Source organism: Mastomys coucha, unplaced genomic scaffold, assembly GCF_008632895.1.
Source record: "Mastomys coucha isolate ucsf_1 unplaced genomic scaffold, UCSF_Mcou_1 pScaffold23, whole genome shotgun sequence".
Taxonomy (NCBI): domain Eukaryota; kingdom Metazoa; phylum Chordata; class Mammalia; order Rodentia; family Muridae; genus Mastomys; species Mastomys coucha.
In genome coordinates, this window is record NW_022196906.1 from 25,322,969 (window position 1) to 25,345,115 (window position 22,147).

Genomic DNA, 22,147 nt, shown 5'->3' on the forward strand with positions numbered 1-22,147 from the left:
GAACTCAGAAATCCACCTGCCTCTGCCTCCCAAGTGCTGGGATTTAAGGAGTGCGCCACCACTGTCAGGAGAGAGCATCTTTCTAATAGCCTTAGCTGTTCTAGAACCTCTCTCTGTAGACCAGCTCCACCTTGAACTCAGAGATCCACCTGACTCTGCTTTCCAAGTGCTGGGATTAAAGGCATGAACCACTCCAACTGGAGAAGGAATTCTTTTGAGGTCACGGTTTATGTTCTGTTGGGAGCTTATAGAAAGCCAGGACTTGCTGTTCTGTGTTCAGAGATGATGCTCTATTTCAATGTGTTCTGTATGTGATAAAAGAACATTTTACCTTTGTGTGAGTGTGGGGGAGGACTTTTAGGCTATCTTCACAGGTTGGAATGTTCCCTTAATTTGTAACATGGCTGGTCTTCTTTTTACCTTAATCTAGTCCCCCCCCCTTTTGTTTTGTTTTGTTTTGAGACAGGGTTTCTCTGTATAGTCCTGGCTATCCTGGAACTCACTCTGTAGACCAGGCTGGTCTCGAACTCAGAAATCTGCCTGCCTCTGCCTCCCAAGTGCTGGGATTAAAGGCGTGTGCCATCAGCGACCGGCTAGGTTTTTTTATTAGTTTGCAGCTCATCAGAGAATCTAGGAATATATCCCGCTGCATTCTCGGCCCCAAAGGTGGAATTATGATCATATACTGCTACGTCTGGCTTTTATAGAGGCATTGGGAATCTTTTACGTGGGCTCTGGGAATTAAATTCAGGTCCCTGTTTTTGCAGAGAAAATCCTCTATCAACAGAGCCATTGCCCAGATGGCATAGTGGTACATACTTGTTTGTTTATTTATTTTCAAGACAGGGTTTCTCTGTGTAACCCTGGCTGACCTTGAACTCAGAAATCCACCTGCCTCTGCCTCCCAAGTGCTGGGATTAAAGGTGTGTGCCACCACTGCCTGGCGGTGGTACATACTTTTATTCCCAGCACTGGGGAGGCAGAAGCAGTAGGATGTCTATGAGTTTGAGGCCAGCATGGTCTACATAGTGAGTTCTAGGCCAGCTAGAGCTACATACATAGAGAGCTTACTTGTTTCAGAGGGGAAAAAAAGGTGGAACAAAACCAAAACAACCAACCAAATAAAAGAAACCCAACCAAACAAACAAAAACTAAACAGAGCTAGAGACTTCGGGGCACCCATTTCAATAGTCGGTATTCCTTATCTCTTCCATTTCCCTGCATTACTTTCCTTGTCACACCATCACTTGGAATGATCTGTGAACTTTGTTCTTGCCTCCATTTAACTGGAAGCTTAATGACAGCGCTTTTCTGTTCTCTCGTATTGCTTAGAACAGTGGCACACATGCATGCTTCTGGCACAGAAAATTTTAGTATGTGTACAAAATAAATAAATAAGTGGCAGGTTTTTGAGACGGCAGACAGTTGAAATTTAAAAAGTTGGTAGGCTTGTGCATCATTGAAGTATTTGTGCCTATCAAAGCTTTAGAACAGGCCAGGTAGTATAGGCCTATAATTCTGGCTACCCTGAAAGTTACAGAGTGTGTTCAAGACCAGCCTGGGCAAGTTAATGAGACGCTGCCTGAAAATTAAAAAATCAAAAAGAGGGCTGAGTCGTGGCTCAGTGGTAAGGCACTTGCCTGTTAGGTGTGAGACACCAAGGTCAGTCTCCTGTACTGTAGGTAGGGAATGCTTTAGGGCTAGGGAGATAACTAAGAAGCACAAAACCCAGAACCCACATAAAAAGCATGACATGGGGTGGGGCAGTGGAGCCGCACACCTTTAGTCCTGGCACTCAGAGGACGTACAGACAGGTGGATCTCTGTGAGTTTGAGGCTAGCCTGGTCTATACAGAGTTTTCCAGGGTTATACATAGAAACTCTACCTTGAAAATACACACACCCAAAACAAAACAAAACACAAAAGCATGACATACATGTGTCTACTTGTAATCCTCAGCACTGGGGAGACAGAGACAGCAGTGATTCTTGGGACTCACTCACCAGATTGCCTTGCTTAATCTATAAGTACCAGGTCCCAGGCAGAAAACCTACTTTAAAAATAAGATAGGCATATGCACAAAGTAAATAAATAAATCTGAAAAAAAAATAAGATAGGTAGCTATCCTGAGGAACAACAGCTGAAGCTGACCTCTGGCCTCCATATGCACACCTGCACATACAACTATAGAGCACACACACACACACACACACACACACACACACACACGCATGCGTGCGCACACACACACACACACACACACACACATGCATGCGTGTCCACAAATGAAAAATAAATAAATAAAAATGGAAGGACATGACCACTTCTAGGTATGTTAGAGAAAGTTTATTGTAGATAGAAGGGAGAGGCAGAGATGTCTGCGAGAGTCCAGAGTGAACAGAGTAAGCTGGGGCATGTGAGAGGGGAGAAGGGAGCCACTGACTTAGAGGCGGGCACCTGGGCCAGGAGACTGGCCAAGAGAGTAAAAAGTGGACCAAAAAGGACTGGTAACCAAAATGGCTAGATTATATGGGGAAGGGCAGCTGGAGGAAGGGCGACCCAGCCTCTAGGTTGGAGTTTAGGGGAGGGGGAGGGCTATGCCAACCATACCACATAACAGATAGGCACTTAAGGATGCAGGCAGAACATGGCGACCACTGCTTTGATACATTAATGAGGGCCTCAGCCATTTGTTGTGGGTTTGAGACCTAACAGTTCACACATATACACACATGTACATGTACATACACAAACAGGAATGAAGACAACTGCAATGAGGACATTCCTAACACATTACAGAAATAATAATAAAAATTGGTCTCCTCATCTATCACAGTAACCCTATTCTGGTTATAAAAAAGGTTTTTAGAGCATTTACTTAAGTCCCAGTTGGATAGATAGTCCCATTTCTCCAGTTGCGTTTTCCTTCTTGTCATCTCTGGTAACCTGACCTCTGGGACTCTTAATCCATCAGAAAAGATATAATATTGTTAAATCTCAAAAGGATCTCCAGAGGCCATGGTAGAGGGCACGGCAGCCTTCCAAGGCCATACAGGACCCATCTACCTCTGGCGTTTTTGGACTCACATCATTGAGCCATCATTCCAGAGACTTCTCTAGCTACTATAAAACATTCCAGAAGCAAATGGCTTCTTGTTAATAGACCCAGAGAGGAGAGGAACAGTGCTGTATGTGACAAATGCGAGTCCAGCTCATCCATCCCCCTTTCATGCTTTCTTTTCTACTGGGTTCAGCAGGGCCTGCTGCCTTTATTCCTTTATTCCATGTCTAGTGCTGCTCCCAGAGGGGTCCATGGAGGAACAAATCATGGATTCTCCATCAAGTCCTGCCTTCCAAGGCTGTCCTGTCTTTGAGTTTTAAAAACTGGCCTCAGCTTTTCACTGTTCTCAGTCATTTAAACAACATTGTAGGCAATATAGTCAAATGGATTTTAGTTTTTCTCCCTGTGGATGTTCTCTGTCCTCGAGTCTTTTGTTTCCTGGTATTTCTTTTTTCTTGACTAGACGGTAGCTTTGTAGGGGGTTTTGTCTGGAAACTGAATTTTGTTGTATACTGCTGGCTGGCCTGCAACTGTATAGACCATATTACCCTCAAATAATTCTGCCTTTGCACTCAGGAACTGGGATTATGAGTTTGGGTTATCTAGCTGTCTCTCTGTAGGTTTTATCATCACTAACATTTCTGTTTCTTAACGTTCCAGTGAGTGTTAGAAGCGAACTTTTAAGTATGATCTCATTTAACCTTCAAGGCAACACAGCAAAGTACAGGTCATGGGCAATGAAAATATTCCCTGCAGACACAAAGAGTGAAGGTCTCAGGCATTTGGTTGCCATTCGATTTTTCAGTGGGGAAAGTTCCCAGCTTGTTTCATTTCAAAGCCTGAGCTTGTTTCTACACACCTGGCTGAACTTTGAGAAGACAGTCTTAAGTACGATGTGGTGGATGTCCTAAGTTAAGAAAGAAGAGAGTTCTGTCATTTTTGTTTGTTCAGTGTTGACTAAACCTCACCCCGGACTCAAGTAGCTTAAGCTGGCCTTTAACTGCTGCCTCCGCCTTCAGAGTGCACCACAGCTCCAGGGTTATGTGGTGCTGGGACTTGAGCACGGGACTAAGTGTGGCAGGCAAGCACTCTGAGACACATCCTCACCCCGGCTGCTTCTGAAAAACGCATTTCCAGAATGGTAAATGGTGGAAAAGAGAGATGTAGTGCAGGCACTCTAAAGGGACCGCAAGGTCTGATGACCCAGTCCCCTTGTGTCTGGCAGGCTGATAGGCCACTCGTGGGCCAGCGGGGCGCAGTCTGTTTAACCGGTTTCTGTAGTCCCGGAAAGGCGTGTCACACTCGCGCAGAGGCCCCGGGCGCGCGCCTTCGGTGCAAGTCCGCCCTGGGGCGGGTAGAATCGCGGCCCCATACCTCGAGAGCTTCCCAGGACCCGCGTGTGTGGGACAGGTGGGCTGGGAACTCGGGTGTGCATTGGGTCTTCCACGGTGGATGCTCAAGCACGCTGGACTGAGCCCCTTCACTAGCCCGCCAAGGTTCTTAGATGGGCCTTGACCCTGAATGCAAACAGTGGGGCTTTCTGATTGGCTTAGAGTACAAACGCAGGCGAGCACCGCCAGAGACCCGCTCTTCTATTGGGTTTTACATGAACTGCAGAGCACGAAATAAAGAGGCCTTCAGTCATTGGGCCATTGTGTGAATCTCCTTCTGGCTTCTCTGCCGACTGAATTAGCGTCCCAGGATTTTCGTCATGACTCTTAAATCTGGGCTTGTCAGTTCGACCCAGCGTTCCTGGTCTCTAGGAACATCATGGGACTTTCAAAGTTTAGCCAATCACATAACGTTGAGATCAGGTTGCCAGGCAGATTATGCTAATAAGACCCCGCCTTTTATGCAGCTCCCACTCTGCGGCGGGAAGAACCACCTGGAGGCGGCGGGGGGGTTTGATTTCCATCACCCCTAGGGAGAGAGGATCCGGGACCCACTGATCTTCCAGCTCCCCTCACCCAACGTCGTGTAAGTACCTAAAGGATTAAGGGAACCGGATAAACCGGGGTCCGGAGTATCCCATCGCCCGGGAGAGTGTTTCGTCTTTGCTTAGTCCCACCCAAAATGGCGCCCAGCTCTTTCTGCGTCTCAGCGCCCGGCCGGGGCCAACCGACCGCGGACCCGGGTGGGGGGGGAACTGATGGTAGTGGTGGGGGGAGCAATCCCGGCGGCACCGCCCGATGGTACAGTCCAGCCGGGGCTGGGACGAGGCACCTCGCTCGGGGTGGGGGGTCAAACCATCTGCACCTTCTACGCGGAGAGGGGAGAGTCCCCTCCGGGAAGCCGTCCGGGCCCCGAGTCCAGCGTGGGCTTCGGCGCCGCCCGTCTCGACTCCCCGGCGCGTAGCCTGCCCCGTGCCCCACGAACGGCTCGCGTGCCCTGCCGGCCGTGCGCTCCTCTCTCCCCTCCCGCGTTGGTTGGGCCGGGACGGCGGTTGGGCTGCCTGCGCGCCGGGCGGCGGTTGGGCGGACCTGTGTCCGCGGGCCGGGACTCGTGCTGGGGGTGGTGGTGCGCGTGGCCGTGGGTTCTCGTGCGGGTATCCTGGCTCGCTGTTCCCAGCCACCCCGCCCGCAAAAGTGCGGGCACCGCTCCTGCGGGTCCGTCTGCAAACGCGATGGCGGGCTGGGTAGGGCGGAGGCCGAGAACCAAGAAAACTGGCGAGCGAGGCGGGTCTTTTAGGGAGTCGGGCTCTCATTGAGCTAAGATTAAAACGAGAAAAGTCTGTAGCCAGGTTGAGTAGGTACTAGGTAAAGTGGCATAGTTGCGACCTGCTTTGCCGGTATACGAAGGCTACTGGAATCGGGTGCTATTATTTTAGCCTTGTTAGGTGGATTAGTTGGATTTCAACCCACTTTCAACCAATATATATGTATGCACACTTAAGCCAGAGAATAGGGGTTGGTTTTGTGGTGTTAACTGATGAAATCCACCCAGCTAAAATCTCATACCATGAATCCTTAAGAGCTTGCCTGCACATCTTGCACTAGTCTTGTGTTTAAGGGCAAATGTATCTATCTACTTTTCATTAAAAGCAAAAGGTACTCTTGACTAGTCTCGCTTTCTGACCTGTTCGCGCCACTGCAGCAGTAAGCTCTTTGTGGGCCGGAGGATGTGTAGCATTACATTGTATTCTTTTGTACCCATCCCCTCCTTTGGGGCCACCACAATACCTTCTACACCCATAAACTGTACTTATTTGTTGCTCTAGAATTGAGAAAACGAAATCGGGATTGATTGGAGGTAAAGTAACCTACAATGTTTGCGCAATCTGGTATATTTAGTAACTTTACTAGGTTTACGTTTTACAAGATGAGGCAAAATTGACCCAAAATGAACTATTTTCACGAGAACAATTCCATCATTTAGTAGGTTTACATTTTTATTTTGGATCAAGGTTTTTTTCCACCTTGTGACTCAATTATTCCAATAACATCAATCTTCTGACATAGTTTTTCCTTAAGGGTCTTTTTTTTTCTTTTCCAGATTAAGTCATTTTTACATTTTGTAATGATTTGTAACATGATCCACCAAAAGTAATTTGTACATTGTATTGCAGGCATGGATGTAGGTGAGCATGACCAAGTGAGGCAAGGCTCTGTCTTCAAACCCCCTAAATGCTTTTTATTTAGTGATTATGGAATATCACTCCAATATAACCTCAGATTGCCTGGCCAATTTCTTGCCTTTTTCCTTTTTAATATAAGTAACACATGATTATCATAGAAACAGCATAAGAAGTAAAGAGCCCAAAAATATAATGACTAGATAAAATCCTTACTGATTTTTTGTGCAAGGACAAATATGCATGCACAAGATATTTGTGTGAGCACTTCCTGTGGCTTAGTATCTTTTTTCAGTGTAGATGGGTGCTTAAATACTTCACTGGTAATTTGCCATACAAAGTCCTATGAACTAAAAGAGTCATTTTCTTACTCATTTTACTTAAAATATTTATTTTGAGACATGCAGTGCTGGCAGGCCTGGAACTCTCAGAGCTGCTTGTCTGCTGGGATTAAAGGAGATTAAAGTCAAGCCCTGCTACTCTGGGCTTTGCTTTGTTCTTTAGAGACAGAGTCTCACTGTGCAGTTTTAGCTGGCTTGAATAGATAGACCCAAGCTGGCCTGAAACTCAAAGACTTCTGCCTGTTTCCACCTCCTGGGCTTAAAGGTGTATGCCAGCACATCTGGCACATTTTACTTTTAAAAGCAAAACCTGGGTCCATGATGAGACAGTGCTCAGCAGGTAAAGCTGCCTGCCTGGAAAGCTGGGTTGCCTGAGTTTGTTCTAAGGAACCACCTAGTGTGTGGAAGGGGAGAACCAAGTCCACAGATTACACCTGTACACGTATCCCCAACAATTAAAGAAAAAAAGTTGGTACACACCTTTAATCTCAGCACTGGTGAGACATAAGCAGACTGATCGACAGAGTCGAGTTCCAGGACATCCAAGGCTACACAGAAAAACCAGCAAAACTTTGGGGTCCATGAGTTAGCTGGGTGGATAAAGTGTTTGTTGTGTAAACATGAGGAACTGAATTCTAATTCCCAGTACCCTCATAAAAGCCAGTTATGTAACAGCATGCCTGTGACACAGCACTTGGTGAAGACCTGCTGATCTTGGGGACTTGGTGCTCCACCAGTCAGGTAAAGTGAGTTTATGAATGTCTCAGTTTTAGAAAGTAAGGTGGGGAGTGATCGAGGAAGATACTTGGTCTCTGGGCTCCAGGTATGCAGTCATAGGCTGGTAAGCACACACATATACCCACGAGTTAAAAACAATAGAAAAGGGCCGGGCAGTGGTGGCGCACGCCTTTAATCCCAGCACTTGGGAGGCAGAGGCAGACGGATTTCTGAGTTCGAGGCCAGCCTGGTCTACAGACAGAGTGAGTTACAGGACAGCCAGGACGACACAGAGAAGCCCTGTCTTGAAAAACCAAAAAAAAAAAAAAAAAAAAAAAAAAAAAAAACAAAAACAGAAAAGGACAGGCAGGCTTCTGAACACCAGGTAGAACTGACTGACTGATTGAGCACTGAGTTGTAATTTCCATTTCCTCGGTACGTTTACATTTTACGAAGTAGTAAATACATGGTGATTGCATGATTTCATTTGGTAACGATTACACTGTTTAAACTAGTAAGCATCCTGTTGTAGTTTAAACTTGAGTGCCAATGGTTACTGCCATTCAAATACATATTGTCCTAGAAGTGTAGATACTCCCAGTCCAGCTACCTGCTTTCCTACATGCAGAACTTGTTTCTGTTTATGATTGACACTCTGTTAGATTAACGAGTGGAAATTAATCCTAGTGAGTTAAGAAAAATGCAATGTTAGGGCTGGGAATATAGCTCAGTTTCAGAGTGTCTGGGTAAGGCCTTGAGTTCAGTCCCCAGTGCATGCCCCTCCCCACCCCACACAAATGCTTGGGCCAACCAGAGTTTTGCACAGTGGTTCTACAGTACTTCTCCTGGAGCCAAGTGGGGTAGGAGCTGGAGAGTGAATAGGGTGCTTTGGTCCATACTGTAGACATTTTCCTTACCACTTTTGTGGTTGAGTTGAATCACCTTGTAAGTGGTAGAAGGCTCTCTGGCTTCTGTCCTTTTGAAATACCACTCTAGTGCCAAGCAAAGGCTCATTTGGGACACTGAGCTTGTTCAGCTCCACTTTATTTCTTGTAGCTTCTGTGAGTTTGCACCATGGTGCTCCTTCTGAAACACAGGCCCCTCTCCCCTCTTTCTGAGGTCTTTTCTCTTCCTGTCGCTCATGCCTGGGTGACAATCTGTTCAGATTGTAGGAATGACTGGAAGTTCTCCCTCTTCTTCCTCCTCTTCTTCCTCTTCCTCCTTCTCCTCTTCCCCTTCTTCTTCTAAAGATTATTATTTTTTGTGTATTTATGGATGTGTGCACCGTATACAGACCTGGTATCCCTAGAGGCCAGAAGAGGGTGTGAGATTTTTTGGAACTATAGTTCCAAATGGTTGTAAGTCTCTGTGGGTGCTGGGACCCTAAGCCAGATAGATCCCCTGCAAGAGCAGCAAGTTCTCTTATTAACCTTTGAGCATCTTCATAGCTCCTGAAGCATTTTTTAAAATAACTTTAAACAGTTTAGTGAATTAAGAGGGATGTATGTATGAGGAACTTGTTAGGGAAGAAGAAAGTTATGGTTAATTTCAGGTAGCAGCAAGACTAGTTAAAATGTCCTGAAAACAGTAGTTATAAAAATCAATACTGCATAGGGCTTTGACCAGAAGGTTATGGGCAATCTGATGAAATAGCTGGTTACTGTTGGTTATTTTTAAAGTTTAACTCATTTACTTCAGAATTAGAGTGAGGGCTGGAGGGGTGGTTCAGCTGCTAAAGGCACCTGGTAGCAAACCTGAGGCCTTGGCACAGTCCTGAGACCGCAAGGCGGAAGGAGAAAACTCACTCGAGTTGTCCTCGGTGCTGTCTTCCAGCATCAGGGACTCTGAGGTTGTGACTTATATAGCATTCCCCTGCTATGTTCCCTTCCAGCAGCATATGTAGTATCCTGTTAGCCAGTAGCCTGTGTCTGTTAAACTTCTGAACTATGACGTGTATGTAGTATGCTAGCGTGAATGTGCACATCAAGTTTTGAGATTTAGTATGAAAAATATATATGGGCTAAATAACATAATTTACCTGCTTCTGCAGTTAAACATCATGGTTACTGGAAACTTCCAAATTATGTGGCTCCCATATTTTTATTGACCACCTCAGCCTTAGCCTGATGGAGTGGGATGTTCTCATGCAGCAATAATATTATGTGCTTATTGTCTTTAGACTCCTCTAGTGTCAGCTAATAGTGCTAACTGTAGGTGTGTTTGGTTTTTCTAGTGGTTATGGTAGCTTTCACAAACCCACAAGTATTCCTTTGAAGAGTACCTTAGTCTTTGAACCACTTCCTAATAGTTGTGTCAAATGTTATTGAATTAATGCATATTCAGCCCATTGTTTGAACTTAATATCAAAATGAGATCTAGTTTGTCTGTCTTGGCAGTATCATATGCATGAGTGTGTGTGTACAAGTGGAAGCTGGAGGCTGTGGACAATAGCCGTCTTCCTCAGTTGCTCTCCACCGTGTATTCCTTAAATTAAAAAGGTTTTTTTTTTTTTTTTTTTTTTTTTTTTAATACATACGAATGTATGTATGTATGTGAACCATGTGTGTGCCTGGTGCTAGGTAGAAGAGAGTGTCTGATCCCCTAAGACTGGAGTTACAGACAATTGTGAGCCACTATGTGGATGCTGGGAACTGAGCCCTGATTCTCTGCAAGAGCAGGAAATGCTTGTAACCAGTGAGCCATTTCTCCTGCATCCTCCATCCCTTCTTCTTTGATGTACTCTGAACGTGTGTATGTTTGTGTGTGTGTGTGTCTGTGTGTGTTGGGGGTGGGAAGGTGGGTTGAAGGAGAGAGAAAAAGAATGTGTATGTTAAAGATGTCTTATTTATGACAGCATTCTGCTGTATGCTCTTAGCACTTCAGCCAGTTATGTATCTCTTCCGTAAGTATTATCTGCTGCACAAAGTTGATATTTTGACCAGAGCTGATAGAGCACTAGTCTGTGGGCACAAATATAAATATTTGGAAGGCAGTTTGATGGACACAATATGTTTATTTAGCATAACACTCGCTTCTTCACTGCAGTGATCCCTGTGGCATCAGGCTTTTGATAGGTTTTCAATACCTGGCAGGAATTCTCTCTTGTGGAGCAGGCCTCAAAGCCAAGCACAAAGCAGTTGGCTACTCCTGTAACTGTCATACACTGTCTGCATACGGCATGCCTGGGAGGTTGGTGGTGTCGCATGCAGAACCACAACCAAGGAAGAAGGCTGTTAATGACTTTTCTCCCCTAGTGGCCTATGGAGTACCTTGCAGCGCCTTGACAGCCAGCCACTGAGATGAAGCGTCCAGCTGGGTGCAGCCTTGCCTTCTCATGTCCTGTAACCAAAGTTTGTAGTATATCTGTCTAGCTTTGTAAAATGTATGTAAGTGTTTACCTGTGTGTATGCCAGCACTATGTGCAGAAGTACCCTTGGAAACCAGAAGAGGGTGTTAGAGCTCTTGGAATTGGAGTTAGGGATGGTTATGAGCCACCATATGGGTGCTGAGAACCAGGCCCTCGTTCTCTGCAAGAGCAGCAAGCACTTTCTTTTTCTTTTTTCTTTTTCTTATAAGATTTTTTTAGATTTATTTATTTGTTATATATAAGTACACTATAGTTATTTTCATACACACCAGAAGAGGGCATCGGATCCCATTACAGATGGTTGTGAGCCACCATGTGGTTGCTGGGATTTGAACTCAGGACCTTTGAAAGAGCAGTCAGTGCTCTTAACCGCTGAGCCATCTTTCTAGCCCCTTCTTTTTTCTTTTTAATGATTTATTTATTTATGTATATGAGTATATGTTGCTAAATTCAGACACCAGAAGAGGGCATCGAATCCCATTGCAGATGGTTGTGAGCCACCATGTGGTTGCTGGGATTTGAACTCAGGACCTCTGGAAAAGCAGCCAGTGCTCTTAACTGCTGAGCCACCTCTCCAGCCCAGTAAGCACTTTCTTTAAAAACAAAACAAAAACCAAAAGTCTTTTTATTGAATCTTTGAGAATTTCACATCATGTACCCCAATCTCACTTCCCCGTCTCTTTATATATGCCCTCTGCTTTTGCAACCTCCCCCTAAGAGAAAACAAAGTAAAAAGAAAAGATAAAGCCAGGCAGTGGTGGTGCACGCCTTTAATCCCAGCACTTGGGAGGCAGAGGCAGGCGGATTTCTGAGTTCGAGGCCAACCTGTTCTACAGAGTGAGTTCCAGGACAGCCAGGGCTACACACAGAAACCCTGTCTGGAAAAAAAAAGGAGGGGGTCCAAAAAACCCCAAAATCATGCTAACAATAGAACCGTGTTCAATTTTACAAAAAGCAAGAGTTGACAGATTTGGTGAACCAAAAAAGAGTGAGGAGGCAGCCAATACATGTAAGAACTCTGCATTCTTAGTCCTAGACAGTGGTGTGTGGGTATTAATGAGTTTCAATCTTGTCATCATTTATTCATTTTTTTTCTCTTGAGGTTGATGGCTTAAAAATCATTCTGGGTTTAGGTATACATGCATGCGTGCATGTGCATGTGTGTGTGAGATGTGAAAATGGAACCCAGCCTAGGAAAGTGCTCTTCTATTGAGCACACCCCTAGCTCTCCAGCTTCTAGATTTTACTTTATTTTTAATATATTCTTAAGTAAAATATAATTACATCTTTTCCTCCTTTCCTTTAGTGTGTGGTATCTTCAGCAATAGCTTAGACCTCTGAGAGGCAATCATGCATCTCCTGGATTTTAATTAATCCGTTATTGATAAATATAAGTACCTTTGAACATTGAAGTTTAGAATACTTTGTTTTTGAAACAAGGTCTCTCAATCTAGCACTGGCTATCCTGGAACTCACTGTGTAGACCAGCATGGCCTCAAACTCAGATCTGCTTGCTCTGCCTTCCAAGTGCTAGGACTAAAGGTGTGGCCTTAGAATGCTTTTTTCTTTTTAAAGACTTATTTATTTTTATTTATATGAGTACATTGTAGCTGTCTTCAGACACACTAGAAGAGATATTGTGAGCCACCACGTGGTTGCTGGGAATTGAACTCAGGATCTCTGGAAGAGCAGTATGTACTCTTAACCGCTGAGCATCTCTCTAGCCTTTTCTTTTGGTTTTGAGACAGGGATTTTTGGTGTAGTCTTGGCTGTCCTGGACTAGGCTGGCCTCAAACACAGAGATTCTCTGCCTCCTCATTGTTGGGATTAAAGGCATGTGCTACCAGCGCCTGGCTAAGAATGCTTTTTAATGTGATGTTTAGGTTTTTTCAAATGTCTTCAACAAAGCAGTAATTCTAGGATTAAAATGAGATTAATCACTGTTTTGATAGCCTTTGATTTAAGAGCTTTAGTAAAGTAATATTCATATTTATGATAACTATCTCAAGTTCCTGCTGTGCTACCCAGCTTTTCATCCCTAGAGCAAATACTGGATATAATCAACTCATAGAGAGAAAAGAATCATTTGATTTATAACTTTGGAGTTTCCTTTCTATGACCAACTGGCTGCAGCATATCACAATGGGAACATATTGGTAGGGCCTTATGACCAGAAAGGGAAGAAAGAGTCCCACACTCTCCTTGAAGGGCACCTTCTCCCAGTGACCTGAAAGTACCCAGTTCTTAATATTCACCACCTACCAGTAATGGTAAGCTGAAAACCAAGCCTTAAACACACAGGCCTTTTGGGGACATTTTGTTGATGTTGTTTTAAGACATGGTCTCACTCTGTAGTCTTGGCTGGCCTACAGAGTTTCTTGCCTGCCACTACTTCTAGTGCTGGGATTAAAGGCATGTGCCACCACACCCAACATTTCTTTAGGACAGTTTTAACTAAGACATCTTTTCCTCTTACAAAAATATTTTTTTCATACCCCACTTCCGGATCCATGGTTTTCAACAGTTGTAAACTGTAGCAGATATGTATATTTATGGTACTGTTGATCAAATGCAGCCCTTAGCATGTGCCAGGCAAGATTCTATTACTGATGTATAGTCCTACCCCTACAGATAAATTCAACAAAATATGTGTATGATTTTGTAGAAAAAAAAAAAAACCTAAAAACTTTCTAGAGTGACTTTGAGTAATATGGGACCAGAGAAGTTCAAAGACTGTCCAGTGTTACAAAGATGTCAAACCTCTGGAAATGTAGCTACAACAGAAATGAAGAAGTAGAGCCGGGCAATGGTGGTGCACGCCTTTAATCCTAGCTCTTGGGAGGCAGAGGGAGGAGGATTTCTGAGTTTGAGGCCAGCCTGGTCTACAGAGTGAGTTCCAGGACAGCAAGAGTTATACAGAGAAACCCTGTCTTGAAAAAACCAAAAAAACAGAAAACAAAAAACAAAGACAAAAAGTAGACAAACTGCTTCTAAAGGGGCAGATCACTCTTGAAAGAAAAATTGAGAACCTTCTCTGCCAGAGACCAAGAACTGATACTTCAAACAACATAATGCTGCTTTTGACAAATTAATAATGATATATCAATTGAACACCATAAGCAGTCTAGAAATAGGATCATACATATTCAAACACCCAGGAAGCAGGTGAAGAGCATAATGAGAAAGCTTCTGGAAGTTAATGTATAGAAGTACGTGCGTAGCCTCTGGTTAGAGAAGAGACTCCTTAAGCAAGGTGCTGCATGTGCATGTGACAGTCAGGAGTCTTCAACAGGGCCTTGGAAAATGAGAAAGAAACCCATATATTTATGTCTGTTCAGCCTTGTAACTAAGGAAACATAAATTAAATCCACAATGACATATTCCCATACATCCAAGTAGAAGTAGGCAACTCCCAAATCCTAAGGATGCTAAACAGTAGTGATCTTCATATAAGACTGGTAGGAGTATGGTTTTTTGGCAAAGCTACCTGGAAAGCAACATCATTAGGACAGTATATAATAGAGCTAGACACTGGTGGAGTTTGTAATCCCAGAGACAAGAGGCCAAGGCATGACTAAAACAAGAGAATCTGTGAAGCTCACTATTGATGACATCCAGGCCAATGAGAAAGCTTATCTTAGGAGCACTAAAAGGTGGACAGTGCCTGAGGTATGACACCTGAGATTGTCGTAGATGTCATCACAAGTGCACACTCTGGTACACAGCCTCAGGCACGCACACACACACACACACACACACACACCTTTTCTTTTCTTTCCCAATGGGAAGCCATTGGTAATGACTTTGTTAGTTACCTAGCTCTCTGGCTTTTGAGCAGCTCTCTCTTTAAAAAACCAGCTAGCTTATGCAGGTACCTGTACACACACACACACACACATACTCTCTCTCTCTGTGTCTCTCTCTGTGTCTCTCTCTGTGTCTGTCTCTGTCTTTGTCTTTGTCTCTCTCTCTCTCTCTCTCTCTCTCTCTCTCTCTCTCTCTCTCTCTCTCTCTTTCTCTCTCTCTCTCTCTCCTTCCTTCCCCAATGGGAACCCTTCACTATGGCTTTGTAGTTACTTAGCTCTCTGGCTTTTGAGCAATTTGCTCAATTAAAGCTCTTTGTGGGCTGAGTAAATTCCAACCTCCTCTGCTTCTCTTGAGATGCAGTCTAGCTTTGTGATTGCATCATCTGGTGGAAGCTGGGAGCCAGCAGCAAAGGCAAACCATGTTGGGCCCTGGCAGTGTGTCTAGGGTAAAAGTTGTTGCTGCATTGGGGAAAGAGGTCCAAGCTCTGTGGTAATGGGTCTGAGTGAAGCCCCATGTAGTGTTTTGAGCTTGGACAAGCAGCCGTTCTTGATTGTGGTGAGGAGTTTTTTGAAAGCTGATATTTAAAGGGCATTTCACAGAGCCTGGCACCTGCACACTGCTCAGTAGTGGCAGCAGCTCTATTATTACTGCCCACTCCTTGTTTACTCAGGTAACATTGTCTTTCCACAGTCTGCATTTTGAGCCAGTGGGACTGTGATTATGCTGATTTTTAAAATAGAGACCTGCATCTGTCAAAGGATTCCAGTTTTGTGATCTCATTTAACTCCCTCGGTGCAGGCATTAGTGAGTCCAACCTGAAGGTGCCACCTGCACAGGAGGCACACACCATGTGAGGTGAGCAGAGGTGCCTTTGCCTTCAACCATGGGGCCTTGCAATCAGCCTCAGGTCCTCAGGCTCAGGGGCAAAGGCTTTTGCCCACAGAGCCACTGGCTGGGAGAGCTGATTTCATGCAGACAAAAAAATAGTAATCACATCATTTAAAAATTTTGTCATTTTGAAGTTAAACATTTTCTGGTGAAATGGATCAGGTATGAGAAAACTCATGTCTTAGTAAAAAGACTTTCCCAAGTCGATGGTTTAATTGTGAAGTAGGACTTTTCTGGACAAGGCATAGTTTAGATTTAGTAGAACTGAGTCACAACATACTCTCTACTCTCAAGGTATATAAAATAACAAATATTCTGCTTTATGTTACCAATGACATTGTGAGTTAGAAAAGATATTATTTCAGTTGTCAAGATAATAAAACCCTGCTTGTTTTCCAGTCTGTTACTTTTCCAGTACTCCATGCTGAGAAAGCACTTTAAGAAATATCCTGGTGATAACCAGGGGTTGTAGTACATTCCTCTATGCCAGACCTCTGGACGCTAAGGTGGGATGCTCTGGAGTTCCAGGACAGTTGAGCTACAAAATGACATAGTATAGGGTTGGAGTGTAGCCTGGCTTCCATGTCTGAACACCAGATCAGAGATTGGTGGGCTATTGTAGGGGTTTTATTAAGATCGAGGAGGTGAAAGTTTAGTATTATTAGAGACCTTAATAACTTGCTGGTGTGAGAGAGGTTTTCTATGAGTGGTGTGTGTGTGTGTGTGTGTGTGCGCGCGCGCGCCAAAGGTGAGCATTAGGTGCTTATCACTTGCATATTTTCTGAGTCAAGGTCCTTTGATGATCCTGGAGGTCACCAATTCAACAAGACTAGCTAGCCAGCAAGCTCCATTGGTCCTGTCTGCCTGCCTCCCCAGTGCTAGGATTACTGGTGTGTGTTTCCATGCCTGGCCTTTTAATCTAGGTATGAGGCATCTGAACTCAGGTTTTCATGCTCACATGGTGAGCACTTCACTGACTGAGTCATCGAGTCAGCTCCCAAGATAGTTTTTTTTTTTTTTTTTAAAGTTGGTTTTTGTTCTTTTTTGCTGTGTTGGAGATAGAATCCAGGGCCTTGTGCGTTCCAGGCAAGTGTCTACCACTAAGCCATATCCCTAACCTCAGATAAAGAGGTTTTTTGTTGTTGTTTTTTGTTTTTTGTTGTTTTTCGAGACAGGATTTCTCTGTATAGCTCTGGCTGTCCTGGAACTCACTGTGTAGACCAGGCTGGATAAAGAGTTTTAAAAAGCAGCAAATCATCAATATGTCATCTATCTGGATGTATCACTTTGTTATAAAATACTTACTTTACCCATTTCACATGAGTTGCAGAATGAAAATCTACATGTTTGCAGTAGAAAACAGGTGAAGCCCTCATTAGCCTGTCTACATGGGCAGTGAATTAGCTGTAAAGGGAATGACTTCAAACCAGTACCAATTAGCTTCTTAGTCTGTAGTCAGTTTCTGAACAAGACTATATTTTTTCAGTGGTTAAGTCAGAGTGAACTTACTGAGGAAACAGTTTCTACTTCAGACTGTGCCTCTGTCTCCTTTGTCTAGGATTTTATCTAGATGTCAGGTTGGCAGTCTTTGAAGGATAGTCACCTGCAGCTTTTCAGGCTGCAGAAGACCCACTTCTACGTTTTTTACTTAGTTACTGTGACTGCTACTTTACCGAAGGAGCTAGAGAAAAGGGAGTTGGAGAGGCATGTGGCAATCCATGCAGAGTCATACCCATGCCACAGGTGACATCTGTCTGCCTGCAAGTTGTCTACATTTGATGCTGCTGTTCAGGAGGGAGCTGCAGGGAAAGAGCTGGAACTTTGTAAATCTATCTGTAGTGAATAACAGAGTGGCCTAGTATTAGTTACTTAGTCATTTACAGCCCCTTTTTAGTCTTCAGGTGATTTTTGTGAGTCTGTGTTTATATTCAAAGTTAGCTTTAGGTATCCACATGGATGTCTGGTACTGATTTGCTTGTTTCCATGTAGTAAGGAAAACTTGGAAAGTAAATGAGAGAACAGCCTGGTTGGTAAAGAGAGTACACTACTTCCTCCAGGGTTCTAAGACACAAAGACCCTCAGTTAGATGAAACAATCTGGTGCATCAGTTGCATCTTGAAGGAAGATGTATGTGCATGTTCTTCTAAGTTAGTGTTTAGCAACAAAAAAGGTTTTAGTTTAACTTGTATGTGTGTGTGTGTGTGTGTGTGTGTGTGTGTGTGTATGTATGTGTATATCTGTGTGTCTCAGTGTGTGTGTCCGTGTGCACATATTCAGGTCAAAGGGCAACTTGCAAGAGCTGGTTCTGTGCTTCTATTGGTGTGGGCTCCAGATAGCAAACTCAGGTGATAGGCTTGGTTTCAAGTGCCTTTTTACCTGCTGAGATTTTATACAGCCCAAGTTTGTTTGTTTGTTTGTTTGTTTCTTTTTTCTTTTTTTAAAGTGGGAGCTCTGACCTTTGGAAGTTTGTATAAGGATATTTATTCACATTGTTAAGATGGCTAAGAATTCTGAGCTCTCTTTGCCCCTATTATCAGAAGCCCTCAAGTTGTTTTTCAAATGACTGTGCATTTTTCTTTCCCTGCTGTGCTGGAGTTAGATCTGGCTTACGCAAGGGTCACCTGGAGATTTACAAAGATTTCTGTGCTTTTTTTCTGAAGGTGCAACTGATTACATGCGATTCTTCACAGGTCGGTCTTGAATTCACCTTTTACCAGCTCCTTGTTTGAAGTCAGAAAAACTGGTTTATGAACCTTGAAACTCTTGGTAGACCAGCAGGATGAGGTTTAAGATTTCTACCTTTTCCCAGAACTTGGGAGGCAGAGGCAGGTGAATTTCTGAGTTCAAGGTCAGCTTGGTCTACAGAATGAGTTCCAGGACAGCCAGGGCTACTCAGAGAAACCCTGTCTTGAAAAACAAAAACAAAACCCAAAAAAACCAAAAAGACCCAGAAACCAGGTTTAGACCATTCTAATCACTGTTTGATGCTTTTTATTTCTTTTTTCTCTTCTTTTCTTTTTAGACTTACTTTATTATTTTATGTATGTGAGTGTTTTGCCTGCATGTATGTATGTCTGTCTCTACACCATGTGATACCTGATGCCTGCAGAGACTGGATAAGAGGGTAGGATCCCCTGGAACTGGAGTTACAGACAGTTGTGAACTTCCATGTTGGTGCTGGGAACTGAACCTGGGATCTGCGGAAGAACAGCAGTGCTCTTAATCACTGTATCTTCAGCTCCTTTGATGCTTAAAAAAATCTTTGCCTGTGTGAGTGCCAACATGGTGCACGTGTGGTCATAGGATGACCTTGGGGTCAGTCCATGTCAGCTGCCTTGCTTAATATTAAACACACCAGGCAGGCTACTTGGCTCGTGACTGCCTGTAGATTCTCCTCCTCTTTGAGTCTTGAAGGAGCCCTGGGATTACAGCCCTGCTCTGGGTGTCAAGTGGATTCTAGGGTTTAGTCCTTATCTTGCATAGCAAGAGGTTTTTTTACCCACTGAGTCATCTCCCAGGTCTGTGGGGTGTTTTTGTCCCTTCCTCCTATGGGTACCACACCTGAGCATTGTCCTGGAACTCTCACAAGTTACATTTTTCCTCTTGGTAAAAGTTTATATTGTTTAAACTTTCATCTTTTTAATCATGAATAGACCTTGGAGCTGGACATGGTGGTTCATGCATGTAATTCCAGCACTTAAGAGGGCAAGGTTGGGGTCTTGCCTAAGTTCCAGACTAGTTTAGGGTACAGAGTGAGACCCAGTCTCAATCAACAACAACAACTAAAACAAACAACAACAACTCAAAACAAACAACAGCAACAACAAAACAAAACCAAAAAATCCCAAAACCAAAAGCTGCTACAGTCTAGCTCAGTGATCTAGCTCTCCCTCTCCCTTCCTCGCTCCCTTCCTCTTTCCTTTTCTCTTTCCTTTCTTTCCTCCTTCCCTTCTTCCTTCTTTCCTCCTTCCTTTTTTAATCCTTCCTTTCATTTTTTAGCTTTTGGCAACCCACTGAGTTTAATTAGTGTTGCTGTAGGAGCTTTGTAGGAGGTTTGTTTTGGTTTTAATTTTCGTTTTGAGATATGGCCTGTCCGTGAAGACCTGGCTGGCCTCAAACTTGCTAGCCTTCTGCCTTAACCTCCCGATTCTTCATTCCTTTTTATGGGCATGTATATAGATATCCTATATTTTATTCATCTTGTTATTAGTTGATGGGTATTTGGGTTGTTTCCAGTTTTTAGCTCTTATGACTAACACTATGAATATTTATGGACAAGTTCTTTGGGGAAATATGTTATTACACGAGGGTTTGTTATAAAGATATAACATATTTGTCATTTGATAGCTGTTTAGACTTTTGATTAATTGCCAGACTCTTTACCAAAGAGCCTACAGTATTTTAATCATCAGCAGCATATGAAAGGTCTAGTTTCTCTATAGTCTCATCATTTGTTCTTATCTTCCTATATCAAAATATAGGATAAAGTTGAGAAAATAAAGCTATCCTACCAAAATGAGGATCATAGAAACTAGAACGTCATTGAGAGAACCATTCTTGTGTAATCAGCAACATGGCCTGAAAAATGTTGCCTGGTGTTAGATTAGGAGCTCACTGAGTGTGTCATTATTTTGCTGAAACTGAAGTCCCCACACCTATGTTCAATTTTTTTTTTTTTTTTAAGATGTCCTGGGGAACCAAACCCAGGACCTCATACAAGCTAGGCAAGTATTCTCCCACTGGGCTCCTGCAGCCCCGTCTTGTTGTTTTTCTGAAACTGGATACACCTTTACTTTTAGTGGGAATTTATAGTTCGTAGCTTGTACACCTTGAATTTGAGGGATGTGTTGCCTATGCAAGAGCAAAAGGACTCTGTAGTGCGTTTTTCTTATAGCTATTCTCATTCCTTTTAATCTTAGGATGACCATGAATTATTAGGTCTATTAGCAGTTTTATTAGCAACCACACTGATGACAAGGGGCCTTTTTGTGGGCTTCTGTGTATCAGTTATACAATATGTGCTTTCTATAGTTTTTCAGTTACATAATTCCATTTTAATTTACTCTTTATTTTTGGTGGTAGGGATTGAACCTTCCTGCATTCTAAGCCATGGTATCTGAGCAATAGATACCATAGCCCTGTATTTATCCTTACTTTCACCATTCTATTGTAGGGACAACTGTGCTAGCATTTGTATGGGAGACATTCAATTGTAGCATTTGTTAGCATTTGTATGGGAGACGTTCAATTGTAGTGACTTAATTCACCTGGCCCCTGCCTCAAGTTCTAGTGTCTCCTCCAGCAGTGGTATATGGCAGTGACAGAACTGAAGGAAGAACAAGTTTGGTTAGTAGCAGGCTATTTTGAAGGGCTTGTTAAGGCACAAAGAATTACATAAGGACTTACAGCTACACAAGGACAGACTGCTATTGTGTGATTTCCAAAAAATATCATCCTGGGTCTCTGGCCTTTCCTGTTCTTTGAGCAGATTGGAGGCACTAGGTGAAGAGGCAGAAGGCCTGCATTGTTGTAGCAGACCACACCTTGGACTTGCTCATGCTAGCTGCAGCCTGCTGTAGCCATGGTGGGTGCAGAGACTCCTGAAGGTCGAGGGATGCTCAGCTGACCTGGCAGTGCTGTTCTGAGTGTCTCAGGTTGTGGGTGAGGGAACACTTAAGCCAGTAGTCACCCATGACTGCTTTGTAGTATGACAGTCACACTTTTTAAGGAATTCCTTTCCCGTATTTGGCTACCCAGCCGATTCTTTGTATTCAAAAGAATGGATTTTGAGTTTAATTTTTCATAATAAGAGCAGCTGAACTCTCTGTACCTTTTCTGTTGTACAGATGGCAAGAATTCAAATCCTCTCAGAAATACTTTACCCCACTCCTTTAGTGTTTTTTCACCCTTTCTGGTTCATTCAAGCTCCAGTATAAATCTTGATCTCATACACATATAATTTCTTCACTGTAGTAGCAGTTGTAGGTAATTTTGATAAATTTTTTGAGACATAGTCTCTCTATATAGCCCTGGTTGTCCTGGAACTTACTATGTAGACTATGCTGGCCTTAAACTCACAGAATTTTGGCTCTGTTGGGATTAAAGGCATGCAGCACCATGCTTGGCCTGCCTTTCTTTTTTTTTTTCTTTTCTTTTCTTTTTTCCTGCAGTGCCAGGACTAGAACCCAGGGTAAGTAAGTGCTCTGCCACTGAGCCACATCCCCAGATCTTTAGCCCATTGAACTGATGGTAATGCCTAACTGAGTATAAAAGGAGAGTCAGGTGAGAGTGTGCAAAATGGCTATCCAAGGAGTAACAGTGACTTTGACATCCGAATGATGTAAACCAACTAGTTTTTCTATAATATTGCCAAAGCATTGCACTTGTTCTTGGGG

The 22,147-nt window shown here is 43.5% G+C and overlaps 1 protein-coding gene across 12 annotated transcripts in view; it reads left to right on the forward strand.

The window, feature by feature from the left end:
- Prdm10 (PR/SET domain 10) overlaps window positions 1–22,147 on the forward strand; it is a 103,086-nt gene that overhangs the window by 395 nt on the left and 80,544 nt on the right. For 11 of the 12 annotated variants that reach the window (XM_031343009.1, XM_031343020.1, XM_031343012.1 and 8 more), the window contains exon 1: window positions 4,754–5,038. The exons of the other annotated variant lie outside the window; for it this stretch is intronic. The gene's annotated coding sequence lies outside the window, so the exon portion shown is untranslated. Of the gene's footprint in view, window positions 1–4,753; window positions 5,039–22,147 lie in introns of those variants that run through there. 12 annotated transcript variants of the gene reach the window in all.